The 14,135-nt window shown below is 38.0% G+C and overlaps 1 protein-coding gene across 1 annotated transcript in view; it reads left to right on the plus strand.

Moving 5' to 3' along the window:
- Window positions 1–427: 427 nt before the first annotated feature.
- PTBP3 (polypyrimidine tract binding protein 3) overlaps window positions 428–14,135 on the plus strand; it is a 39,131-nt gene continuing 25,423 nt past the window's right edge. The window contains exons 1-2 of the mRNA XM_036403459.2: window positions 428–645; window positions 4,339–4,433. The gene's annotated coding sequence lies outside the window, so the exon portion shown is untranslated. The remainder of the gene's footprint in view (window positions 646–4,338; window positions 4,434–14,135) is intronic.

Genomic DNA, 14,135 nt, shown 5'->3' on the forward strand with positions numbered 1-14,135 from the left:
AGGACATCAGGAAGAACGCTTTCACAGAAGGGGTGATTAAAGTTTGGAATGGGGCTGCCCAGAGTAGTAATAGAGTCACCGTCCTTGGAGGTGTTTAACGAAGGACTGGACGTAGTGCCATGGTCTAGTTGACATGGTGTTCGGTCACAGATTAGACTCGATGACCTCGGCGTCTTTTCCAGCTTAAGTGATGCCGAGCGATCGACGCCTTGCTCCCGTGCGCCGCGGCGGGCGGGCGAGGCCCCGGCACAGCCCGACCGCGCCCCACAGCGGCGGGACCGCCGCACTGCGCAGGCGCCGCGGAGGGAAAGGCCGGGGCGGGGGCACGGGCCCTCGATGCGTCTGCGCCGCGCTCCGCTCCGGGGCGGCCCCGCCCGCGGGCGCTCCCCGCCCGCCCCGCCGGGCCGTGCACGGGGGTCCCGGTCCACCGCCGCGCCGGGGCCGCGCTGAGGGGCGGGCGGCGGCCGCTGGCCGGGGGGAGCGCCCCGAGGGTTCCACCTGGTGCCGCCTGCGGCAGAGCGGGGCGGTGACCTGCACACCCCGGCTCCTTCTTCCGCGGAGCAGCGGGGGTGGGGAGAGAGGGGCTGGGGGAGGTCCTCTCCGCCCCCGTCGGAGGGAGCGGAGCGGAGCGGAGCGAGGGGAAAGGTGGGTGTCGGAGAGGGGCCGGGTTTCGGAGGGGCCGGGCTTGGGGTGGGGATATTCCCGAGGGCTGCTCCGCCAGGTACTTGTAGAAGGAGGAAGCCGGCGGCCGTCGCCGAGCTGGAGCTGAGGGGCCGGGCGCACCGCGGGGAACTTTGTGGTACTCAGGGCGTGCGGGTCTGGCTTCCATTCCCTTCCTCTTTCTTTTTCTCTCTTTTTTTCCTAGGGCGGCCGGCGTCGCGTTTTCCCCGCGGCGGTGGCCAGGGCCGGTTTCCTGCCCCGCGGGGGCCGTGGCCCCGCGCCCAGCCGCGGGCCGGGATGCGCCGGGAAGCGCCGCTCTGCGGGGCTGGACGCGCTCCCGACCTTCCGCGGGGCGGAGGTGCCGGCCGCCGCTCGGGGCCTGCGCTTGCCCGGGTTTTAAACTTTATTACGGAGTAACCCCTAATAAGGTGGTAAAAAAATCTTTTGGCGCGCAGGTTAGAGGTAGATCGCGATGAGTTTTTGGGTATTTGCGGTTTCACGTGGTAGTTGAAGTTTAGTACCCCGAGTCTGGGGGTGCTTGTCTGTAGCAGAGAAAACGTGGAGCCGCTGCTGTTCGCCTTGTCGCTGGTGCCTGGTTGAAGTGCATATGTGGAAGCGAACTGATTGACATCTATTTTGCGGGGTTAATCAATAATCAGGATGGTTATTCATATAATGCATTTTTATAGACCTTACTGAAAGCCTTAACTATGCAGCAGATTGCTACAGGGATGAAGTTTCTACAGCATTGTAGTCCTCAGAAGATAAAAATATTTTAAACAAGTCTGAATTATTGTGCTCCCACTGCTGGGATAGTGTGACGGTAGCTGGCTGTTTTATGTCTTGATAAAGTTTCTCAACTTGAAACTAAGTAATAAACCCAAGTTCGTTGTGTGTACTGCTAACTTCCCTGGCTGCTTTTTAAGTGAAAGTTTGATTGCTGATATTTTTCCTTTACTTATTGATATTTCAAAATCCAAAGTCTTGGCCATGATGGGAAATTCAGCTGTCCCAGGAAACTAACCATGCCTAATGTTTATTTTTTTCATTGTAACTATATGCAGAGGTGAAATGTTCACGGAAGTCAGCACTTCCAACTTCATGCAAAGATGTAGATGTTACACTAACTTAAACTTGTATCCTGCATGTTGGTGACATGTAAGACCTTTGCTGTTCTTAAAATCTAGGTATTCTGATACAGAAGTTAAGGCTTCTTTTAATCCCTTGTGATTAAAAAAATTTCCTGACATCTTTTAACACACTGTGGTAGTAGAAGCCTTTATAGGGAGAGAGGATGAGAAAAGTCTTTTATATATTGATGAGAAAAGTCTTTTATAAATGCTGATTAATGAAGCAGCAAATAGTCTAAAGAGGTATATTTTTGAAAAATTTAATTTAAAATTATACTGAGTAATTCTGCTATGATCAGCATTTTTTTTCACATTTGTTTTAAAAGTGCATGTTGCAAAATTTTAAGAGAAAATTAAGAAAGTTCTCACTGGAGTGAGACTATTTCTTTTATTAATTTGTCAAATGTGCTTATAGAGGAACTTGTAGTTTTGTTTTTCCTGCGTTCTATTTGAGAATACAGGGATGCTTTTTTTATGTTTGGTTTTGTTTTTTTTTTTCTTAAGTTGTGGAATTGCTATCTAATGTGGGTGTATGATTCCTATGCTGTCATACAATTAGTATGATGACCTCTTTTCCCAAGTTTTTTTTTTTTTTATTTTCATGAAGGTTTTATTATTTCAGTTGAGAAAGGAGGGAAGAAGAGTCATGTATCAGCCCTGAAATACTAATAAAGATAACTTATGTTGAGATTGTTTCTGGGTAGAAATGATGCAGGTAAAATATCTGTAGTTCTTAAAACTGTACAAATCTAACATTGCAAAGTAGAACCTCCCTAAAAAACTTTCTTTTGAGAGAGTGAAACAAAGACTATAGACATATTAAAGGTGTAAACATAAACTGAGTGTTTTTAAAGAAATTTTCTGAAGTAGAGCCTTTATGTGTTTCAGTGAAGATACAGGTGGTTGGTGATAACTGCAAGTTTGAGTATGCTCTGAGATGCTAAGTGCTGCCTGTGACACTTCAGGAAGACCTGGGGTTTTTGAGTGTTTTGGAAATGTTCTTTTTTTGTTAGAAGATGCTAAATTCTTTTTTTGTTAGAAGATGCTACCTTCTGAGAATTGAATGCCACTGGTTGATCTCCAAACTGTTAGTTGAAAATGCAAGCTATTGAGGTGTTGGTTAAAACTGCCCTAGTAAACCTAAAGTAAAACAAAATTTTCAGAAGCTGTCTTGTGACTTCTTATTTTCAAGGGCATTTAATCAAAAACTAAAATAAAAAAAAAGTCAAAGAAGAAAAATTACACTTCATGCTGCTTTAATACAGAAATGAAATAAATTTCATTTCTTAAATAAAATTAATTTCTTTCTATGGAATGCTGAGGCTAATTTAGATCCAAACCTTATATTTAATAAGGGTGAGAATATGTAAAAGTAAGCACAGAAAAATAATTTTTAATTGGATCAGAAAATTTCTCTAAAAAGCTGCGAGAATTTCAGTTTTATGGCAAATAAATTTGTTCTTTATTTAAGCTTATTTTGTTAGCAGGAATATGTGACTCAAGTTAAACTTAAAAAAATCAAAGAAACCAGAGTGTCATTACCTGTAATTTTTTGTTGGCTATCAAAAGCAGACCAGCTATGTACCTAAACCTATGGATGTTTATAGTTGAGGTTAGTGGCCTCCTTGTGGATTAGTAAGGGGGAAACTCAGGAACAACACTATACACAGCAGCGGTATTTCATTTTCAAATTAAATTCAGTCATTCTGGTACCAGATTAAATCTTCAGGTAACAAGACTTTGGAATTTTGGAAGATAATGCTCAAGCTTTTTAAGAGTCATCAACCACTTCCTGCTTATTATCCATAGATTTCTGGCTCAGAAGCCTTTTTTAAAAATTTATATTTTACATAGAATTACATAGTTTTTTTACTATAGTTGCTTCATAAATACCTGTTTTTAACCCACTTTGAGTTATGTGCTTGTGGTAGTATTGCCTGGTATGAATGAAGTTATCTCTCCTTCTGAGCTTGCTGTTCACTCCCAAATCTTGTTTACTACTTCTGTCTGATATAATGAGAAATGGAAGTAATCTATCACAATCAGAAACATGAAAACAGCAAAATATGAATAAATCTCCTAGTTTCCCTAGCAGTTGTCAAGTTGCTGTTCATTTGATTTGATCTGTAGTCAAGACAATTAATCTGCTTTGTGTACCCTGTCTGGGGAGATAAGGAGTTGATTTGGGTTCTACCAGGGAGTATTTATCAAGTTTTCTGCTGAACTAATCCAGTGTTAAGTGATAAGCACAAGTGTGTGTTTGTCAACTTTCTTTTAGAAAATATCCCAATTAAACAAAACATGTGTCAAAACATGAGGATGAAAGTTAGTTATATCATGAAATTATGCCTGCAGCTGTTGTTTCAAGTTGCAGTTCTTAATTCTTTTGCACTCATTTAACTGTTGCATTTAACTGCACTTTTGCTTTTGGTTCTCCTGCTTTTGACCATTGTATATATTTTGTACTTACAGTTTCATTTGGTGCTGCATATTTTTTATGAAAGACTATATTTAAGAGACTTTTAAAATTTCTCTTTTCTCATTTCAGCATGTGAAAATTGTTCCTATTTCTTCAGGTCTGTGGACGTGAGTTTTACGTTGGAGTTAGAGGCAGCATTTTTGAAAACACTCTTTGCAGAGTGGGTAGGTGAAAAAGTATTTTGTCTACTCCTGTTGATACCATTCTTCCCCGCTCTTGCTGTTTCCCTCTTGACTGAAGTTGTTGAAACTCAGGTCTGCTGCCAAAAGAGCAGCACCATCCTCAACAGTGCATTTCTACACCTCCCTCATAGTGTAGCAACTGTCATATGTGAACTGCATGGTAAAATAAATTATTCTGGTACCATGCTGCCTTGCAGTTGTTAGTCACTGTGATGAGAGCTGTGAAAACCCGAGGGTGAGGAATGACATGACTGCCTTTGCTCTCTCTAGCCATAGATCAGCTTAAACTGACCAGGAAACCACACCCTGAATTTCTTGTGAAAGCCAATGGAATGAATGCTCATATGATTCAATACACCAGCCATTATCTTTGCAATTAACTTCCTTAATCACATTGAACTACTAGTAATTTAACTTGTTGCCATTCTTATTCATTAAAAGACATGGTCTATTACAAGGGCATTTAAAGTCAAGGAGAAGATAAATTATTCTTTCTGCACAGTGAGTAGTAGAAGCAAAGGAATCAGAATTGTGTTTACACATGTGTAGTCTGTGAAAGTGCGCATACTTCATACAGCTGGAGAGGTGTATGGTGGGCTCAGTGCTCTCTATTAGGATTCTACTATTTAAATGAGATGTTACTATTTTCTTGGAAAGTGGATTGCATTAGTCACGGGAATAAGGATGATCCAAAACTAGTTCACATATAGGCAGAAATCAAATCTTACCACCGTATGGCAAAATCAGGGAACGGTAACCCTTTCCTTGTTGGTAAGTTGCCTGGTAGATACAACTGAAGTGGCACATGAGAAGGATGTGACAAAATTTTAGTATTGCTCCAGCTTTTGGTCCATCTTACTAGGTGACTCCTAGTCTGCAGTACTTTGGAAAAGACAATAAACATTTTTAAAGCAAGAATTCAAGGCACATTTTTACACATGTCCAGAGTGATAACATACTTCATACTGCATTTGAATGTGTAAATTATGCTTCAACACTTTGAGATACAGACTCCCCTATCTTAAAGGTCTTTTCCAACCTAAATGATTCTATGATTCTGTATGTCTTCATAGTGTTTTCCAGGCTAAACACAAATGCTGTTCAGGAGTCAGCATGAAATGCATGGTGGTGCAGTGATCCCAAAGACCACTGAAAATGAAAAGAATATAGCATCCAAGTATTTTGTTGACTTGTAACTTTAAGAGGTGATGTAGTTAATTAATAAATTGCATGTAGTCCCTCTTGGTATTTTAGGCCTTCTTTGTCCTTCTGATTGTGCTCAGTTTAATTAGGAATTTTTTTCTCCATTTTTTTTTCTATTTATGTAGGTATTTTGCTGGTTCACTTCCTCATTTCATTACACAGGATACTGAATTCATTTTCTCACTCTTTTGATTTGTCGGTTCATCTGTTTTGATTCTCTAGTCTCTAATTTGTCTTTCTTGCTACATGTATACAGACAAGCTGTTTGTTCTGGTCTTGTATTACCAGGAAAACTACTCTAGCTTCTGTTGTCTGTTCTTTCCCCTTCATCTCAGTTATCTGTCCTTTCCCAATGTTGAAGTAATTAATGTGAAGTTATTCAGTGCACAGTATATGACCTTGAATAGGGTGGAAACCATAGTGCAAAACTTAGTTTCTGTGGAGGAAACTTCTTGAACTCAAAAGTAGATGATATGCTTGTTTTTCACTTGATTTCTGTCAGTGCTGGAAATTTTTTTCTGTTTAATAAAACCTGGTAGAGAAACTGAGTTGTCTTAATTGTCATTAGTTTGAAATTCTGTCACAGAAGATTCTCTTTCTACATAATTTTCTTCTGCTGTGTACAACCCTACTTGTAAATGTACAACAGTTTTCTAAAGTAGAAAACAAATGTATGGAAGTAAAACTGAGTTCTTTAAAAGTGTGAAAGTAACTTGAAAATAACTCTTCATTGCTGAATCTTTCCTGCAGTGCTCCATAGTATACTGTCTGTAGGGAGATCAGTTTGCTCAGGGTAATTTTTGTGTTGCCATCACATAAGTTTCAACTGTATGTGTGTATATTTATATGTATGTACAGTAATGGGACTTCTGTATATTTGAAAGGGTCACTCTGTCTGTACTGGTCCTCTGTAGCATCTGCTCTATATTGCTTGGTTTTGGTGTATAATGATTGTGCTCTGTAGGGCTGAGGACTGGACAATAAATGCAGTCTTTGGTGTAGAATCCTGAAGTAACAACATTACAATTCATTAGAAAGATTTTTATTTTTGTGAACTTTATTTTGGACACCTAGGATTCAACTGTTTTGTGTACAAAATTGGTATTTTTAGTGCTTGTGTGTAACAAGTGTAGCCTAGTGTGTTATGAAGGATGTTATGCTCTTGCAGAGGAGTTTTTTATCGTGGTTGCTGTTTCAGTGTGTACCTTTAAATATAAGGAGAACAGGTCAGAACACACACACACACACACGCACTCACACTCACAAAAAGCAGTGCCTCAGCAGGATCCAGGGTTCTCAAAGCATGTAATCCAAAGACTAGATTTGAACTGTCCTAGACTGAAAAGTGTTAGTCATTCAATTTTCAACCAAATGGTGAAATTTAAAACAGTAGACTTTCCAAAGGTGATAACTTGTTTAATAACCAGTATTTTATAGAGTACAGGGTATTAATAGGATGTGTGGATTTAATGATTGATAATTTTCAGGAGTTGTATTGGCTTCATGGGTTTTCTTCTCAAAATCATGTTTCTTGCATAGCTGGTTTTACTATTAAATCACTTCACAGCATCATTTAATCAGGGAAAAATAATTTTTTTACCAACTAACTTCTGCATCCCATTGAGAGGAGGAAGAAATGAAGACTGTTAGAGGATATATTACACTGTGAAGTAAAACTGAAGGGAAAAATTCTTGTTGTGTGACTGATGTAATATTTAGGTGAAGGATTGAGCAAGGAGAACTTGTCCTTTTTCATGTATACTGAAAAGATGAAACATTGATTTCAACAAAGTTGCATGTTTTCTGGATATGGGGGAGATGTAAACAAAAATAGAGGTTTATTGATGCTGTGCTATCTCCTGTGTCTGCCAGCAGGCTGAGATTATGACTTTCTCCTCATTTGTGCAACTAATGTATTAATACAGAAGCTTTCTTTAAAGTATGATCCTTACGGGGGCTAGTTTATTACTAATTTTTCCAAAAGATGAAGTGAAGGTGGGCCTGAGAAGCAGGCATGAGAGTTTCTTAGAGTGAGAAACTGATAAGAAACAATGCCAAGCAGAGAGGAAACGAAATACACATGAGACAGAAAGGACAAGGGTTCGTAGTTGTGACCATGTTTTCCTTGCATGCAACACTACTCTCCTAGAAAGCATTAAGGAGTAATTAAAAATTCAGCTTGCAAATAAAAATATTGAATCTATTGTTGATCTTGAGACAAATCTTTCATGTGCTAGAACAATTATTCAACTCCTAATTTATGGGATACACATCATCAAACAGACTTTTATTTCTTTCCAACCTCTTTACTTTAAGTGTGCGATTCTTAGAGCTTTTTGTCCTAGATTTAAATGAGTGTTTGTGCATATGAATTTCCTTAAAAAAAAAAGTAAAAATTCTTCTCTTTTGGATGAAATCTTTAATTGTGAAGCAGAAAATTCAATATTCAAAAACCATACAGTCAAGAACATATGTCTTTTGAGCATCACAGTTAAGTTGAGACTGGAAAGATTTTTTTAAAAACTATTTGTTGGAGTCTGAAAATTTATAACTGATCGATTTAAATTTAAATGATCGATCAGTTAAGAGTCAAATCTTTTTGGTATCTTCCTATGAATCTGTGATGGTTTTTGGATACATTTTTGGATGCATGGGAAGTGAGTTCCCCCCCCCCCCCCAGTATTATTTTCTTAAACAAAGCTGTGTATATTTACTTCTGCAAAACAATAGGAATCAAAGTAACAAAAGTAGATGTCTTTTATGCTGCAAGGTAGAGGTGCTGATAAACACTGTATCCTGGAATCTTTCTGTTTCCAGAAGGAACTAGAGTTAAAAATGAGTGCTAAAAGGGATGCTTCAGATAGCAGTTTTGCAGAAACTTTGATTGCTATTGTGATCCAGCTAGTTTTCTTTCTCTTTCTTTGTGCTGTGCAAGTTAAACTATTTCCTTTGCAAGAGGAAAGAAAGTAATCCACAGTTTGTCACATTTTTACTTTTATCGCAGTGGGTTTTTTTTCTTCCTTTAAGTTGTTTGCCATCACCTTTGAATAATTTGCTAACATATTTCAACCTTTTTTTCAATTTTTTTAATACATGTTATTACATAGCATAAGTGTTGTTACAGATCTCTTAGCAGCTGGTTTAAATGGAAGAATCTCTTTTATAGCCTTTCACACACTAGTACTTTTGTTAAAACCCCTCCTGGGTTTTAACCCCAGTCATATTGTTTGGCATTGGTGTGGTGGTTTCTTTCAGCTCCTCTTTCTTGATTTTAACCTTTAATAATAAATTATAAACCAGATTGTCAAGTTATGGTACTTTGTAAGGCTGTGTAAATTTCCTTCTGACTAAAGTCAAGAGAGATAGCTTACTCGTGGTTTATTTGAGATCCTGGATGTTTATGGCATGACTTGTACATAATGAAGTATAAAATGATCCGAAACCCTACAGTGTGGCGTTGTATAGAACATTTTTGACTTTAAATTTAAAACCTAGTGTCTTCATCTGTAGATCTGTACACTTCATTAAAAATATGTATGTGAAAGGAGTATATTGCAGAAACTTAAGTAAATTTTTTTTCACAAAAAACCTATGTGAACTCTTGAGGAAAACTTAATCTTCACATATTTAAGGCTTAAGCTACCTTGGAAGCATAGACATCAATCTTTGTTGTCAGTCAAGTTTGTGTTTATACTGTCAGAAAACAATATTTGTGGAAATTTTAAATGAGCGATATCACAAAGAAAAGCAGTCATCTTTGATGACTGTTTCAAAGAAAGCTCTGCCGTTGTGTCATGATGCCTGCTGGATTTCTGGAATATTCAAAATGGTATATGGCTTATTGTCCTTTTGGATGAGCTTAAGGCTTTCACACTAAGTAGAGGTATTTCTGACTTTAAGAATGAAAATGCATATTTTATAGTAATTAAAAAATTAAGCTTTTTACTCTTAATTTTACAGCTCTTGATAGTCACATGCTCAAGGTTGCTTTTGCATCTTCAAGAGGAAAATGTTATTTCCTTATGTTCTTGCCCTGTATCTAGCATAAATGCAAAGTACATAATGTTTTTCTCTGAACATTTTAATTACTGTTAATAACTCTTTGAAGGTGTGCAGTGCAGGAGCGAGCTTCAGGAGTTGACAACAGAGGCAGTGGAGCAATCTGTGTGCTGGCAGAGCTATTGAGCACTCAGGCCTACGGAAGAGCAGCCATCAGTGCTAAGACAGTGCTTCTAGGGTGACTGGTAATCAGCAGCTTGAGCTGTGTTTGGGAGGGGTCTATATAGCAGAGGAAGAGAGGCTTTCTTATTTGTGATCATTGCCTATGATTTCTTTCTTCAGCTTACTGAAATGGTAGGCTTTATCTATGTAAGGTCAGTTTATTTTTAGTACAAATACATGGTTTTGAAATTTCCCGTAGTTTGGCTCCACTTTCTTTGAAATCTTTATTTTGGCATCAACAGCATTGTACTTCCTATTAAATCCCCACTTTGGAAGTAGGAGCTGCATCTCCTTTGCAAACATGAAAGAGGAAAAAAGAGTAAATGAATATAGTAATTATCTAGAGACATGCTGCAGAAGTGGAAGATAAAGGAAATTTTCATTCTTCTCGTGACACTTAGCTTTTGTTAGCAAATTCTATAAAAATTAACAAAGTATGCAGTAGAACAGTTAGTTTAAATATAGCTGTGGTTATCACTGGTATAGCTTGAAATTGTCATGTTTTGAAATTTGCCCTTTTGGCAAATGTACAGTTTTAATTAACATGTGTGGAGAGAGGTCCTTTTTGAAAGAATTATTTTCCATTAAAATTGCCCATGTTCTTTTTTCCTAATGAAACCTATGATCATATTCTTCCTTATTGTTGACTTAAAAATAATAGCATAGAGAGATGACTAACTAAATTCTAGGAAAACCATCAATACAAATGTACGGTTCTCTGGAACTACCCCATTTCTAATTAATTGTACTGTCCTGAAGAATTTGTGACTTCTAGAAAATGAGGGGGGAGAAAATACTGCAGCTGAATGCTGAGGGGAGGGTAATAAGGGAGTTACATACAGCTTTTTTAGAAATTAAAAGATTGTTTATAGGATTCAGTGATTCCAGAAGTAATGCTAAATAGATACCAGCCATGGTTTTAACATGTGGACGCGTTCTAAAGAAGGATTTTGCCGTACTAGACTTACCCTTCTGTTTTCAACTATATGTGACTCACAAAGATTTCAGAAACTTAGAGTTGCTGATTTTCAGATGTTTATGGTTTTTGCTATGAATGCAGTGGGTTTTATCCTGGAATTGCAAAATAATTAGCATAAATTATTTAGCATAATTAATGCATAATTAATAATAATTAACATAAATTCCATAAATTATTATCAGAATTTTAAAAATCATATAACAGCTAAAGTAGTTTCAGGAAAGGCACCTGTTGCTGTAGTCAATTGTGTAATATGCCTTATTTAGTTAGGGAAATTGATCTGGTAGGTACAGAAGAATACTTTGTTTCATTAACCTGTAATTGAGTGCTACTCTTTGTGGTGGCTTCTTATTTGACTGTTTACTCAGCACTATAGATTACCTGTTTTTAAAGAAATGTCCAAAATCAAACTGAGCTTTCTAAGGAACTGGCTTCTAGATCCTACTGAATAACAAGGAAAGAATAAACTTAATCTAGCTGTAGCTGTTCTATTACTCTTGCCTTACCTGTTCCCAGTTAATAACCCCCCCCAAAAATGTAAAAATGCTACCTTGAAGTAGAAGAGGTGGAAAGTCTCATGATGTAAAAAAAGGAGTCTTAAGATCTTAGGAGATGATTAATATGTTTGGAATGATGGAACGAGTGCAGGAATAGAGGAGGATGTTGCAGCCTTGGTTTGATAGCTGTCCTTGTTTTGAGCTATTCCATTTACCTTGTTTACCACAGTTTGAGAGAAGGAATATTGGCCATGTAACTGGCACTCAGAAGGCAGGTGCCGGTTTCTGTGAGGTAGGCTTTATGCTGGAAGAAGTGTTCATTAGGGAAGGGTTAGGCAGCATGGTTACTTGTCGTGCCTGCTTGTTCACTTTCACTGTGCGACCTCACAGAGAACTGGTACAAGCAGCTCACTAAGGCTAAGCAGCTGCCTAACCCCACGCAGTTGTGCTGTGGAAACTGAAATGGATCTGTTGGCACAAGGGCAGTGTGAACTCCTGTCTCTGCTTAAAGAAGTGCTTGTCAAGTGTCTATGAACTGTGGACAAGGAAGTATGTAAAGGTAGCTTTATAAGCAGGATTTGGCTATTCTTTTGACTGTTTTTCAGCTGGACTTAAAAACTGCATAACTAAGAAGTACCAGTGGAGTTTTCTTTGTGAAAAACTCGTGTACCAAGAGAGATTAGGGGCATGGTAGTACTCTCTAGCCTCTGAAGAAAGATTCAATTAGAATCCTCTAAGACATTATCTAGGGCACACTACCCTATTATGTGGAGTTTTTCAACACTAAAGGCCTTGCAAACCCAGAGCAGCCTGGAGCCGATCTTCGCCACTACATTAAACGCTTCATGTTACAAATTATTTTAAAAATATCTCTTTCACCTCTATGTGGGAAAGAAAGAGATGGAACAAACAGTCTTTACAGACTGAAGTTTTGTAATTTCTTCGTGTATTCTTTATGAGCAGAATTGTTAAAACACTGAAGAAGTAAATGTCATCTTTTTCATTAATCCAGAGTACCTCAAACATACACATTTTGTACTTCTACTTGGGCAACTGGCATGATGTCAGTTTATCTTTGCAATCTTCTACAACATTTTTGCATTTGGTTTGGTTTTGCTTTGTCAGTGAATGAGAAGGCTTATCATTTGTAAGCTGCCTAAATAAGGAGATGATGAAAAGCATCTTTTTAGTATTTTTCTACTTGAGAAATACCTTGATCAGCCACCTGAGAAAACACTGGCATTCCGAGCAGTTTTCATATACTACGTTCTTCCAAGGGGCATGCTATAGTTTATAAATGCACTGTAATTGTTTGGGTGAGTATATAACTTAGTATTGATACTAAAAGTTAAAAATTGGAGTAGTGTTTCAGTGGAGCACTCAGACAATAACAAAAAGTATAACCAAAATCTTCAGGTAAGATTCTAAATTGTCCTGTAAGAAACTAAGTTTTGTAGTCAGGGCTCTAGAGTTAGCAAGCCTAGGCCAGGCCAATCATTCTACAATGTCTTGATTTAATGTTTAATTGTTTTGCTTTTTAATGCAATTATAGTTAAAAGTATGTAAATTTAAAAATACTCTTTGTATCAGTTTGAAGATACGAAGACAGACATTTGAAATGATGATGGTTCCCTGTATTGTAAGAAGCCCAAAACTTTGTTGATCTTTTATTAAACCAAATAAAACAGTTGCATAGCTGATAAGCTTGGGGTTTAAAGAGTTTCTCTGTGGTTTTGCTGCTGTAGTGGGTTAATGGTTATTAGTGTAATGGCAAAATCTAGGGAACTGTCTTAGGATATACTGACTGAATGATGTGTCAGTTGTAAGTACAGGCACATGTCATGGATGAGGGTTGTAATTTTAGTATAATTTTTCTCCTGTCGAAGCTGGTTTAGTCCACCATCCTGGAGCAGCAGTTCATTGTGTGCTGCAGTGAGCTACAACTTCAGTTTTATGGATACAGGCCAGTTACACAGAGTTGTAAAACAGGTCACTGCAGCCATCTGCATTGTATTTCTTTGTGTGTGTGTGCTAAAAATGAAAGAGGTTGGAAAATATTTTCTTCTGAAAATGTTTGAGGTGTTTTTTTTAATACCGGTGTATATAAAATTAAATATGAGATTGTAAGAATATATGTTGAACATGGTAATACACCACATGTTTTTCCACAGCCTTCTGGAAGTATGCAGACATTTCTTCTGTTGAATAAATGCTAAGTTAAAAACCAAGTTAAAGTCCCCACAACAGGAGTTGTGTCAGTAGCGGTTTTTCTTCCGGCCCTCCAGTAAATAAAAGGAAGGTTTGGTGTAATAAAGGACAATCATTAATACTTTCTACTACATCTGCACCTACAGCTTTTGTTTAATTAGCATGATATGCATTTTACAGTCGAAATATGCTCTTTAGGTGCAATACCTGAGTGCTGGTATACTCAAAGTAGTGCGAATAGCTGAAAATTAATATCAGTATTGCATGTTAATTACATTCTAGTATCTGTGCAAATACAGTGTAATATGCATGACATCTAGTAACCATTTAATTGACAGTTCTTTAAAATACAGGGTTTATATCTTTTAGTTCTCCTAATGTAAAAATGATTTTGCTGTGTGTCACAATTAGATGTTGTATTTAAATATACTGTTAAGATGCAGTTTCATGGTTAAAAATAAGTCTTTACTGTTGGTGGGGAGGAATGAACACACTCATGTTTTCTGCCATCCACACTAACACCTGTGCTCCTTGACGAGCAGCTAAATTTGGCTGAAAAGGTTTTTAAGCACCCTA

Source organism: Molothrus ater, chromosome Z, assembly GCF_012460135.2.
Source record: "Molothrus ater isolate BHLD 08-10-18 breed brown headed cowbird chromosome Z, BPBGC_Mater_1.1, whole genome shotgun sequence".
Lineage (NCBI taxonomy): Eukaryota > Metazoa > Chordata > Aves > Passeriformes > Icteridae > Molothrus > Molothrus ater.